At 43.0% G+C, this 12,211-nt stretch overlaps 1 non-coding gene across 1 annotated transcript; it reads left to right on the forward strand.

Moving 5' to 3' along the window:
* Positions 1-268: 268 nt before the first annotated feature.
* On the forward strand, positions 269-371 carry LOC118652398. Its single transcript, XR_004966628.1, has one exon. It is a non-coding gene; the product is annotated as a small nucleolar RNA U13 (small nucleolar RNA).
* Positions 372-12,211: the final 11,840 nt, after the last annotated feature.

Raw genomic sequence — 12,211 nt, forward strand, 5'->3', positions numbered from 1 at the left:
TTCTGTCGTAAAGCAATACGGAGTCGGGTTTTATAAAGGGTGGGGCTAGTGCGAGAAATTTGCATAGAGAATGATCCGCTCTCTAATTTTTTCCTGTTTTCATTTGTTAAGGTAGAAACAAAAGAATAAAATCACAGGGTGTCGGCGATATTTTAAAAATATACATTATCTTGTGTGTCTACACTGAGTACATGCGGACTATGTAGGTCACCCTTTCTGTAAACTCAGTGGGCTGTATCCGAGGTTCCTTAACCAAAACCCTACCCCGATCCTTTCGGAGTTCATAAGCGTGATGATTGGGTGTTCACGCTGCTGTGTGAGATGTGCCGCCCATGAACCTTGTTACGCTCTGGCACATGACCCGTCTGACATGAACTTGAAGGATCATTATAACCCAGAGTTGTCTCTAGAGCAGCTAATGTTGCCCAAACAAGTCTATAGAATGAGCCGTGACTTCTGGTTGCAGTTATTAGGGGGGGCTGTAGGCGCGTGGTCTGGTCCAGGTGGGGGCACCCTCGCCGCGAGTGGGCGCCAGGTGCTGCCGGCTGCGGGGCTGGGGCTGGGCGGCTGGCGGCGGCTGTTGGCAGATGGCGGGCGGGCGAGCAGCTGCGCCCTGCATGCAGCTAGCCTTAATCCGGTTTTGAATGAGGAAGGGAGCCACAACCCTTTCGTCCCAGCCATTCTCACAGGGCGTCTGCCGTGCTTCTTTCCCCTGCAATGGGTTCTCTGAGAGTAGAAGGCCGGTCCCCGTACCTAAACAACTTTGGAAGTTCGTACGCGGCTTCATATATTTTTATAGGAGGAGCCCGGGATAGCAAACTTCATTGGTGCCTAGGCCCGAGCGCAGAGAGATGGGCGTCGGACACCGGGAGGGTCGGAGAGCCGGCTCGTGGGGCAGGGAGTGGGGGTGGGGCGCGGCAGCCGCCTCGCAGACGGGCGGGCCGGCTCAGCCTTGGCGGTGCACCCAGCAAGTCGCCTTCTGGCTTTGGGATTCCTCCAGCCTCCGAGCTCCCAGAAGTGCATAGAAAGCCCCAAAGCATTTTCCTGGGGGGATCGGGGGGAGGAAGGGCGGGAGGGAGATGTCACGAGTAGGTTCTTCTCCCCCAGCGAGGGGAGAGGCTGCGGAGAGATTTCAGCATCCTTGGAGAGGGGACTGCTTGCAAGTATCCAATGTTTCCTTCCTTGTTCCCTCCCTCCCTCGCTGTGTGACCTCGGGCAAAAGTTCGCTAACCTCTCTGTGCCTTAATTTTTTTACCTGTAAAATTCGGGTAAATAATAGTCACTACTTCTCTCTTTATTTTATATTTTTGGCATTGATTTTTTAGCATTGTTGCTTTATTGTTGAAAGTATTACAGATGTCCCCTTTTCTTTTTTTAACTTTTATTTAGCCCCTACTTAAGCTTGTTATGAGAAATAAAGGAGTTAAATAAATATGCAAACTGCTTAGAGCACTCTGCTCAGTGTTAAGATATACTGCACAGATGTTAGCGCCTGTAGTTAAACCACAGCTTCTGTATTAAGTTACATCTCTTTTCGGGGGAATCTCGTGGTTAGGGGCCCTTCTCTGCCTCTTTCATTTGGTCTTGCCTTTTCTGACCAAACGGTGGCACTCGTGATTTTCTAAGCAATTTCAAATAGAGATAAAAATCATTTCCTCCCAAGGGGGTTCTCCCGTACTAAGGACCAGCAAGATGCCAACCCACAGACAGTTATTGCATCCGTCCTGTGTGGGAGCCTGTCTTCCCTGTTCCAGGAGTCCCTAGTGCTAAGTGGATCCAAGATCTCACTCCCTTATGAGGAAAGTACTTGTATTGCAGAGGTCTCCCCCAACACTCAGTTTTCTGAGGCCAGACACCCTGCACTTACCCTCAGCGCCTGGCACAGTTTAAGTCACGCAATTGTGACCCCCACATGGCCATCCACAGAGGACTGGTTGAATAGACCACCGTATACCCACACAATGCAGTTCTGTGCAGCTGGACAAAGGAATGAAGACCATCTCTGTGGAAGGCCGTGGAACTCTCCTACAAATTAAGTGAAAAAGCAAGGCTGAGACCATGCACCAGTATATGTTGCCTTTCTTCTTAGAAAGATGTGTGCATTTGCTTACATTTTAAAGAAGAAGCAAGGAAAGTATAAATTACAGACTCGTAAAAATGGTCACACATAAGAGAGGGTGAAAGAAATGGGAATGGAAGCTAGACTTTATATACTGTGTTTTATAGTTTGTTGGAATCGTGTGCATGTTTTACATAATTTTTAAAAAGAAAAAAAAAGCCATTAGTCAAAGTACAGAGTGGGGCAAAAGTAGGTTTACAGTTGTTTATATGGAAAATAATACAATAATAAATAAAAATATAAGAACAAAATCTGTGTTTTTCAGACTGATAACTGTAAACTTACCTTTTTCCACCCTGCATTCATGGGGTTACTCCTATAACTGCACAGAACAATAAGAAGCTGACTTTAAAACTCATTATTCACTATATATCCTTATGGTGACATATCCTAAGGACAAAAAAGAATAGCAAACAGACCAAACTGCATGTAGGTATAATATTTGTTAGTAATAATGCTAGTATTGTTATTTAGATGCTACTTTATGCATTATGTACATTTTACATACATGTATATAAAATAGCAAATAAATATCAATATTGTTGGAAACCAAGGTCTTCAGTAAGAGATAAAAGAGACACAAATATCAAATCAGTATAGGTAGGTATAAGTTCTGTAATCAAAATTTTGAATTGGCAATTACAGTATGAATTTATGATTAAATTTTATCTTTCTACAAAATACATATATCCTAGTTGTGTTCACTGAAAAAGCCAAGAAGCAATGACAATCTAATGATTGTGAGCAACCCTTGTGTTTAAATTCATAATTTAATGCCATTGTCCACTAAGAGGAACCAGGACTTCTTTAGGCAACTATTGATTTCAGGACTGGGGCAAGGATGGCATGGCATTTTATTATGCCAGAAAGCCAGGTAGCTATCAAACACTACTGAGGTTATGTCAAAAGACCCCAAGATCAAAGATTATGGGACACTATTTGGCCAAAGGTGGAACAATTTGGATTTAAAAAAGAATAATGACTATTGGATAGATATATATCAACTATAGCCTGGCCGGCATGGCTCAGTGGTTGAGCATCAACCTATGAACCAGGAGGTCACAGTTCGATTCCTGGTCAGGGTACAGGGTGTGCAGGAGGTAGCTGATCAATAATTCTCTCTCATCATTGATGTTTCTATCTCTCTCTCCCTCTTCCTTCTTCTCTGAAATCAATAAAAAATATATTTTTAAAAAAGAAATATATCAACTATAGGCAAAATCCATGAGTTCATAGTAATACTCAAAAAGAAAAAAGAATCCCTCATCATTCACCTTTGGATCAGCTAAATACCAACTCTTTATTTTTAAAAATGGTAAATTAGAGTGGGGGAGGGGGGATCAAGCATTTATTCTGCTATATATTTCAAGATGCCCAGGTTGTTTATAAAGGTAACAAATGCAACAGGCCTGATAGAATTGGAAAGTCAGTAATCACAACTCCTAATGAAGCACTGAGAGGAGGCAACAATCATCTATAGTTGTTACAATTATGGGGTAGAATGTTGATGGGAAACTTTATGCTGGCTGTATTGAGGTAACAAAACCCGAACCCACTGATTTATCACAAAAAGTGAGACCACCAGATACCATGGGCCTCCTAATGCAATGCAATAGGAAGTGCACACCATCTATGAAATATTCTTGCACAAATTTGAACCTAAATCTAATCGAACATCTAGTTCTAATTACCCAATGGGAAGAAATATGGAGGACAAAGAAACAAATTAAACGATACCAAGAAAATATAATCAGCCAAGGTAAGGATGTGGGAAATTCCACAAATTACCCGGTTTCATCAATAAATAACTAGCATGAAAGAACCGGAGCAGAGGAAGAACTGATTTAGATTAAAAGTTTTTGAAGACACCTCACTTAATCAAATGCAATGTTGGATCTCATATTCAATAAATGAATTGTAAAAAGATATATTTACATCAATTGGGGACATGTGAACATAGATTCATAACTAAGGTGTTTATATAATTTGCCATCTAAACAGGGCATGTTGAGAGTTAAAGGAGACACTATGAATAATTGTGCTGGTACAAAGGTAGAACTTGGATCTCTCCCAGGCAAACTTGATTTCCCTGGTATTGCACAACATTGTGGAGTTATTGTTGGTTATTATGTTTAAGGTTTTTTGCATTATATTAGTTTCAGGTGTACAACATAGTGATGCAATATATGTGTATATTGCAAAATGTTCACCACAGTAAGTCTAATTAATATCCTTCACCACACAGTTGCAAATTTCTTTTTCTTATGATAAGAACTTTTAAATATACAATGCAATATTATTAACTATATTCACCAGGCTGTACATTATATGCCTGAGACATATTTGTTTTATAATTGGGCATTTGTACCTTTTTATTATCTTTACCCATTTGTCTGTCCCCCTCATCCCTACCTCTGGCAACCACCAATCTGCCCTCTGTATCTATGAACTTGGTTTGAACTTTTTTTTTTACTGTTTTCTTAAATGTTTTTAAAGCTATTTGTTAGGAAAACAACTCTCAAACATTTTATGCCGGGAGCCGGTCCATGCTTGCTGTTTCAAGGGACCTGGCACATATGGCATACTGTTCTTAATATGTTTGCTCACCTTCTTGGCACTGTGTTTTAACCAAGGTCTCCTCTCTGAGAAAGGTTGTTTCCCCAGGTAGGGATTTTCCCCTGAAGTTAGGGAGGGAATAAAACCTCTTAACTAAGTGCCAGGTGGGTAATTAATCACTTTAACTATGAACAATCATGCTTAAGCTACATAATCTTTACTCCCTGGAATGGAGATAAGAAACGCCCTAACCTTTGTAATAGAGATTGATAGGATTGAATCAACTGGTATAAATACAGATGTAATAAGACAGCAAGAGACAGAACTTAGAATACGGAACCAGGAGAGACAGAACCTAGGCACAGAACCTACACAGAACATTCTCTAGAGACAGAAGAACTTCGCTGGAGAGAACATGGCAAAAGATCCTGGACAGAAACTGGCCTCAGAACCTAGAGACAGAACCTAGCGAGAGAACATGGCAAAAGATCCTGGACTGAACCTGACTACAGAAATTGGCAAGAGAACCTGACTAGAACCTGGTATCTGAACCTGGCTGGAGAACCTGGACAGAACCTGGCTGGAGAACCTAGCGAGGGAACATGGCTACAGAACCTGGCTGGAGAACCTGGAAACCTAGCAAGAGAACATGGACACAGACCCTGGCAGGAGATCCTAAGCAGAACCTCTCTGGAGATCCAGACCAGAACTTGGCTGGAGATCCTGGCTAGAGATCCTGGCTAGGCTGCTGATCAACTGAACGCTGCCTCCATGTCATTCCTTCTTCGCCGACTCGGACTACGCCTTTGGGAACCCCTGGACCTGCTGGGGCTGGACCCCAGCAATTTTAGTCTCAGAATCTATAACACGCTTAAAAATTACTGAATCATACTCACAAGGATGGCTAGAATCAAGAACACTGAAAATAAATTTTGGCAGGGATGTGGAGAAATTGGAATGCTTACACACTGGTGGTTCAAATGTAAAATGGTGCAGCTGCTGTGGGAAACAGTTTGACAGTTTCTCAAAAAGTTAAAAATAGAGTAACATAGAGTTAAACATATGACCCAGCAATTCTATTCCTAGGGATATAACCAAGAGAACTAAAAACATGTATTCATACAAAAACTTGGGCACAAATGTTCATAGCAGCATTATTCATAACAACCCACAGTGGAAACCACATAAAAGTCTATCAGCTAATGAATGGACAAACAAAATGGGCCATATAGATACAATGGACTATTATTCATCCATAAAAAGAAATAATGTCCTGATATATGTTATAATATGGCTAAACTTTAAAGACATTAGGGTAAATGAAATAAGCCAGACACAAGAGATCCCATTTATATGAAATGTCCAAAATAGATAAATCAGTAGAGTCGGAAGTAGATTAGTGGTTGGCAGGGGATGGGGACAAAGGAGAATTGGGTAGGTATGGACTTTCCATTTAGGGTGATGAGTGTTCTGGTATTAACTGGTGGTGATGGCTACTCAACCTTGTAAATATGCTAAACCTGCTGAATTTTGTACTTTAAAATGTTGAATCCTATGGTATATGAATTAAATCTCAATTCAAAAACTATTTTAAGAACGTATTGAGGACTTCAAAGAACTTGGCTTTATGTGAGATATTCAGGTATTTTCTGTATTAAAACTAACAAACTTGTAAAATATTGATTTGATTCTTTGAAAAATACCAACAAGGCTGGATTGGCGTGGCTCAGTGGTTGAGCATTGACCCATGAACCAGGAGGTCACAGTTTGATTCCCGGGTCAGGGCACATGCCCCGGTTGCAGGCTTGATTCCGAGTGTGAGGCGTGTAGGAGGCAGCCAATCAATGATTCTCTCTCATCATTGATGTTTCTATCTCTCTCTCCCCCTCTCCCTTTCTCTCTGAAATCAATAAAAATATATTTTTAAAAAAGAAAGAGCCCTAACCGGTTTGGCTCAGCGGATAGAGCGTCGGCCTGCGGACTCAAGGGTCACAGGTTCGATTCCGGTCAAGGGCGTGTACCTTGGTTGCGGGCACATCCCAAGTGGGAGTGTGCAGTAGGCAGCTGATCGGTGTTTCTCTCTCATCGATGTTTCTAACTCTCTATCCCTCTCCCTTTCTCTCTGTAAAAAAATCAATAAAATATATTTTTTAAAAAAGAAAGAAAAATATCTACAATAAGCACATCACAGGAAAATAACTATCTTTTCCCAGACCCCGTGAAAGTCCCCCTCCAGAGAGGCCCAGGAGTGACCTAGGGGAGTCCGCAGTTTGTAGGAGAAGAACTAATAATGTCAGCTCAGATGGTCTTCACCCTGCACTGTCCCCTCATTCAATCTACACAATTTAAATTCAGGGAGGAAGCATTTTATCCTTTCTCTCCTTGACTTGCTCTTCCTCCAGTTTTTGGAAAGCACCACGACAACATCTCTTAAAAGAATAAATGCATTTAGTGGCAGCTGTACTCCTGAGAATTGATCAAATATGAATATCCATATTTAAGGATAGGGGTTCAAGTCCACCAGGATAAACAAGAAGGTTCGCTGTTCATAGGGCAAGAACCCAATCAAAGTGAAGGCTCATCCTCGGCACATCCACACGGGGAAACTCTCCAGCCATTTATTAAAAGAAGTGGAACGAAACGAGAGGACTAGGAGGGGTTTCCACAAGGGCTGTTCCCTGATGAATGGCAGATGCAAGAGAGGCTGTGGTCCCCTGTTTATAAGACAATGCTTTGAAACAATGAATGACTGCATATGTAGATACATACATATGTGTAGGCCTAAGAGCACTTAAGTTGGGAGAAAATATGGGGGACTATCCCAGGTTCTCAGTGTAGATGACCTTGGGTACCGATGCAGAGGAGAAGAGGAGGAGGGAGATGGAAGGGCCGAGCCAAACAAAAGGAATGGAAAGAAAAGAATGGCCACACCTCTTTACAAAGCATATAGGCGAGTGAGTATATGTACTTCAGTAAAATGATGTCTGAGTGTGATTATGTATAATGAGATTAAATTGTAAAGTATTTCCTTTACAGAGAAATGGAAGAATGCAATAAATTCCAGAGATTTTGTGGCTAAACATTTAGCCATGCCTCTTCGTTTCCCAAAGACCATATGATTAATGATTTAGGCTGAAAACCTCTTCGTAAGGAAAAGCAAAAGTGAGAGGAAGTAAAAAAAGAAGTGCTTTGCCCTAGCTGGTTTGGTTCAGTGGTTAGAGCATCAGCCTGCGGACAGAAGGGTCCCGGGGTTGATTCTGGTCAAGAGCATGAACCAATCCCTGGCCCAGGTTGGGGCAGGTGCGGGAGGCTACCAATGGATGTGTCCCTCTCACATCAATATTTCTGTGTGTATGTGTGTGTGTGTGTGTGTGTGTGTGTGTGTGTGTGTGAGTTCTCTTCCCCTCCCTTCCACTCTGTCTAAAAATCTATGGAAAAAAATCCTTGGGTGAGTGTTAACACCAGAAAAAAAGAAACTTTAAAAAAGAGAAGTGCTTGCTCTCCTTTATCCTAATAAGAATAACAACTGATGTGATTACAGCATGACAGCATGCCAACTAGTCTTTCAAGGTTCAGATGGTCTAAATGTGGTTAATAACAGGATTTTGAAACACACTGTAAGATAATTACTGCTTGCAGCAGAGCTACTTTTCTGATTACAGGCCAAATGGAAAAATGATAGTACAATATTTACAGCCCTTAAATTCCTGTGGTGAATGAGGCAACCACTACATTCGTTTGCATATGAAACAGCAACATTTTAAACATTGATCATGAAGACTGGTTTCAGCTAAAGAGCACACTAATTTATTTTGAAGGTTCACATGTTTATAAGATGTGTAGAATACCACCCATGGTCCTTAATGACTCCAAATCATTTGAAATGGTGTAAAGAGAGTTATCAACAAAAGAATCTCACAAACATACAATATCAGTCAAAATAAAAAATGTCATAGCAACTGAGAAAGACAAATATCACATGATCTCACTTATTTGTGGAGTCTAATAAACAAAATTAATTGACCAACAAAATAAGACCCAAAGCAGGGAGGCATGGAACAGACTGACATACCCCGATGTGGTATTGGGGGTATGAGAAGAGATAAACCAAAGAACTTATATACTTACTAGAGGCCTGGTGCACGGATTCATGCACTGGTGGGGTCCCTTGGCCTGGCCTGCAGGGATAGGGCTGAAACTGGTTCTCCAACATCCCCCAAGAGGTCCCAGATTTCAAGAGGGAGCAGGCCAGGCTGAGGGACCCCACCAGTGCACGAATTCATGCACCAGGCCTCTAGTATGCATATAAGATCTTTTGTTAATCTCTTCCCGCCCTCCCCTCTCTCCACTTCCCTCTGAGATTTATCAGTCTGTTTCATGTTTCCATGCCTGTGGTTTCACTCCTGTGTTGATCATCTGCTCCCTGGTGGTCAGTGAGCGTCATAGCTACCGGTTGGACAGTCGAACAGTTGGCCAGTCACTTAGGCTTTTATATATATACTAGGAGCCCAGCGCACAATTGGAAATTGCGCAGCACCGCCCACCCTCCAGTCGCCTAGGGATATTTTCCCATTGATTTTTAGAGAGCATGGAAGAGAGAGGGAAAGACAAAGAGAAACATCAACGTGAGAGGGACACATTGATTGGTTGCCTCCTGCATGAGCCCTGACCTTGGCCCACAGCACAGCAGCCCCTACAGCCACTGCCGGTCCAGCCCTGCTTCACTCCCCGCACCCCGCGGCCTGCTGGTCCGGCCCTGCCTTGCTCCCTGGACCCTGGAGCCTGCTGGTCTGGCCCTGCCTCGCTCCCCAGGCCCTGCAGCCTGCTGATCAGGACCTCCCCTGGCGCAGGCATGTGGAGGCCCCTGCTGCCCCGCCCCGATGCTGTGCGCAACCTCTTCCTGTTCGGTTACAGCATTCTGGTTAATTAGCATATTTCTCTATTTTATATAGATAGATATAGATATAGATATAGATATAGATATAGATATAGATAGATAGATAGATAGATAGATAGATAGATAGATAGGTCTACAGCCATACCACCCTGAACGTGCCCGATCGTCTGATAGATAGATAGATAGATAGATAGATAGATATAGATATGCATAGCCCATGGACAGGGACAATAGGATAATGAAGACCTGGGGGAGGAGGGAGGGGCTGGCGAGAGAGTGGAAAGGGGGGGAAATGGGAGATATCTGTAATACTATCAACAATATATATTTAAATTTTTTTTTAAGTCATAGCAAGTTTAAAATTTGACTGTAATGAGTTGGCTTTCTCTGTGGTATTTAGTTCCCTGCATTGCCAATATGCCTTTCTCTCCCTAAAATTCTAAGCTCACCTAGTTTCCTTTTCATGTCTGTGCCATGAGCTTAATTTACCACAAGTTTTTTTTTTTTTTTTTATTAAGGTAGTATATGAGTTAAGTACATCTTCCCCCAAAACTGTTCCTTCCACAGGGAGTGTGGATCCTGCTCCCGTGTTTTGCCTTGAGGACCTCATTCCAATGGCATTCCCCTTTTATGCTCTCTACTCAATTATTCCCATTAGTGCCTCAAAATGCTCACTGTGTTCCGTCATTAAAATGTTCCTTCTGTTGCCATATTCCTTCTCAGGAACCACCCTATTGCTCTGCTCACCAAAGTGTCTTCAAATGAAAAACAAAACAGTAAACCCACATATGTTGTCCTCAGTTGTTCATTCACTAAGTTGTTTTTTATTATGGAAATTTTGCACCTGGTTATATCTTGTAAGCTTTTAAAACTTTATAAGAGCCCTCTGCCCCTTTTTCTTTAATGCCATTGAAGAAACAAGGTCATTTGTGCTGCAAAAGGACTGAAACTCTGGACTTGGCAGAATGCTTCTTCGTGATGTCACTGAATTTGTTCCTCTATGTGCCCCATTTCCTGTAAATAGCTGTTTAGATCCGGAGGCAGCATTAAATTCAGGACCCATCTTGCATAGGGGTGGGGCTGGGTACTTCTGACTGTAACACAGGAGGCACGGAATGTCCCACTTTTATTGATGATAAGAGGGTTATCTGATATAAACTTACCCATCAATTTTCCCCCTGGTGACTTCGCAGCTATAGGTGATCATTGCTTAATTCTTGTAGTTCATTAAGGGTTACGAAATGGCAATTTTGTAATTCTGTTATTTTCCTATGCATGTTTTACCTGGAACTCTGCTTTAAATAGAACCTTCCCTCAACAACTAGTTATTTGATCACCCTGAAATACAGTTTTTACAGGAAAAACAGGATAAGTGCTTGATCCTTCCCCTCACCAAGTTTTAAAATAATGAATTTAGTGCCCTAGCAGCCTTCAATGAATACCTATTTCTTGTTGTTCTTAGATCTCAAAAAGTACTTATAGTTTCTGAGAAAGACAAATATCACATGATCTCACTTATTTGTGGAGTCTAATGAACAAAATGAATTGACCAACCAAATAAGACCAGAAGCATGGAGGCATGGAACGGACTGACATACCTTGATGTGGGGTTGGGGGGATGAGAGGAGATAATCCAAAGAACTTATATAGTTATACACACAGCCCATGGACATGAGCAAGAGGGTAGTGAGGACCTAGAGGGTGGGTAGAGGCTGGGAGGAGGGGGCAGTAGGGGGAAAATGGGAGATATCTGTAATACTATCCTATATAATAAAAGCCTAATATGCAAATTGTCCCCTCAACCAGGAGTTCAACCAGGGGGTGGAGTTGGCCGGCCAACCTCTTGCATCCCCTCCCCCCCTGCTGGCCCAGCCCTATTGGCCCTGATTGGGGTGGGCCAGCTGGACTCCACCTGGCCTCTAGTCTATCTACACTAATAAAAGACAAACATGCAAATTAACCGTACCTTTGCTTTGCCTTAAGCCATTCCCACCAGCCAATCAGAGCAACTATATGCAAATTAACCCAACCAAGATGGCGGTCAGCAGTCACGGAGCTGGAGCGAGCAGGAGGCTTGGTTGCTCCAGTGATGGAGGAAGCCAAGCTTCCCGCCTGCCGCGGCTGGCTCTGAGCTCCACTCAAGGCTATAAAGTTTCAATTATAGAAGGTAAATAAATCCCAGAATAAAAAAAATAAAAGAAAAAAAGGAGAGGCTGGGAGCTTCCATCACCGGGGGGCTTGGCCAGCCTGAAAATGGTCCTCAGCCCCTCACCCAGACTGGCCAGGCACCCCAGTGGGGACCCCCCACCAAAAGGGGATGTGGCCAGCCTTCAAACAGCCATCAGCCCCTCACCCAGGCTGGCCAGGCACCCCAGTGGGGACCCCCACACTGAAGGGGGTGTGACCAGCCTACAAACAGCCATCACCCCCTCACACAGGCTGGCCAGACACCCCAGCAGAACCCCCACCCTGATCCAGGACACCCCTCAGGGAAAACCAGCCGGCCCCCACCCATGCACCAGGCCTCTATCCTATATAGTAAAAGGGTAATATGCAAACTGACCTTAACAGCAGAAAGACTGGGAATGACTGGTCACTATGATGCACACTGACCACCAGGGGGCAGATGCTCAATGCAG

Source organism: Myotis myotis, unplaced genomic scaffold (assembly GCF_014108235.1).
Source record: "Myotis myotis isolate mMyoMyo1 unplaced genomic scaffold, mMyoMyo1.p scaffold_m19_p_3, whole genome shotgun sequence".
NCBI lineage: Eukaryota > Metazoa > Chordata > Mammalia > Chiroptera > Vespertilionidae > Myotis > Myotis myotis.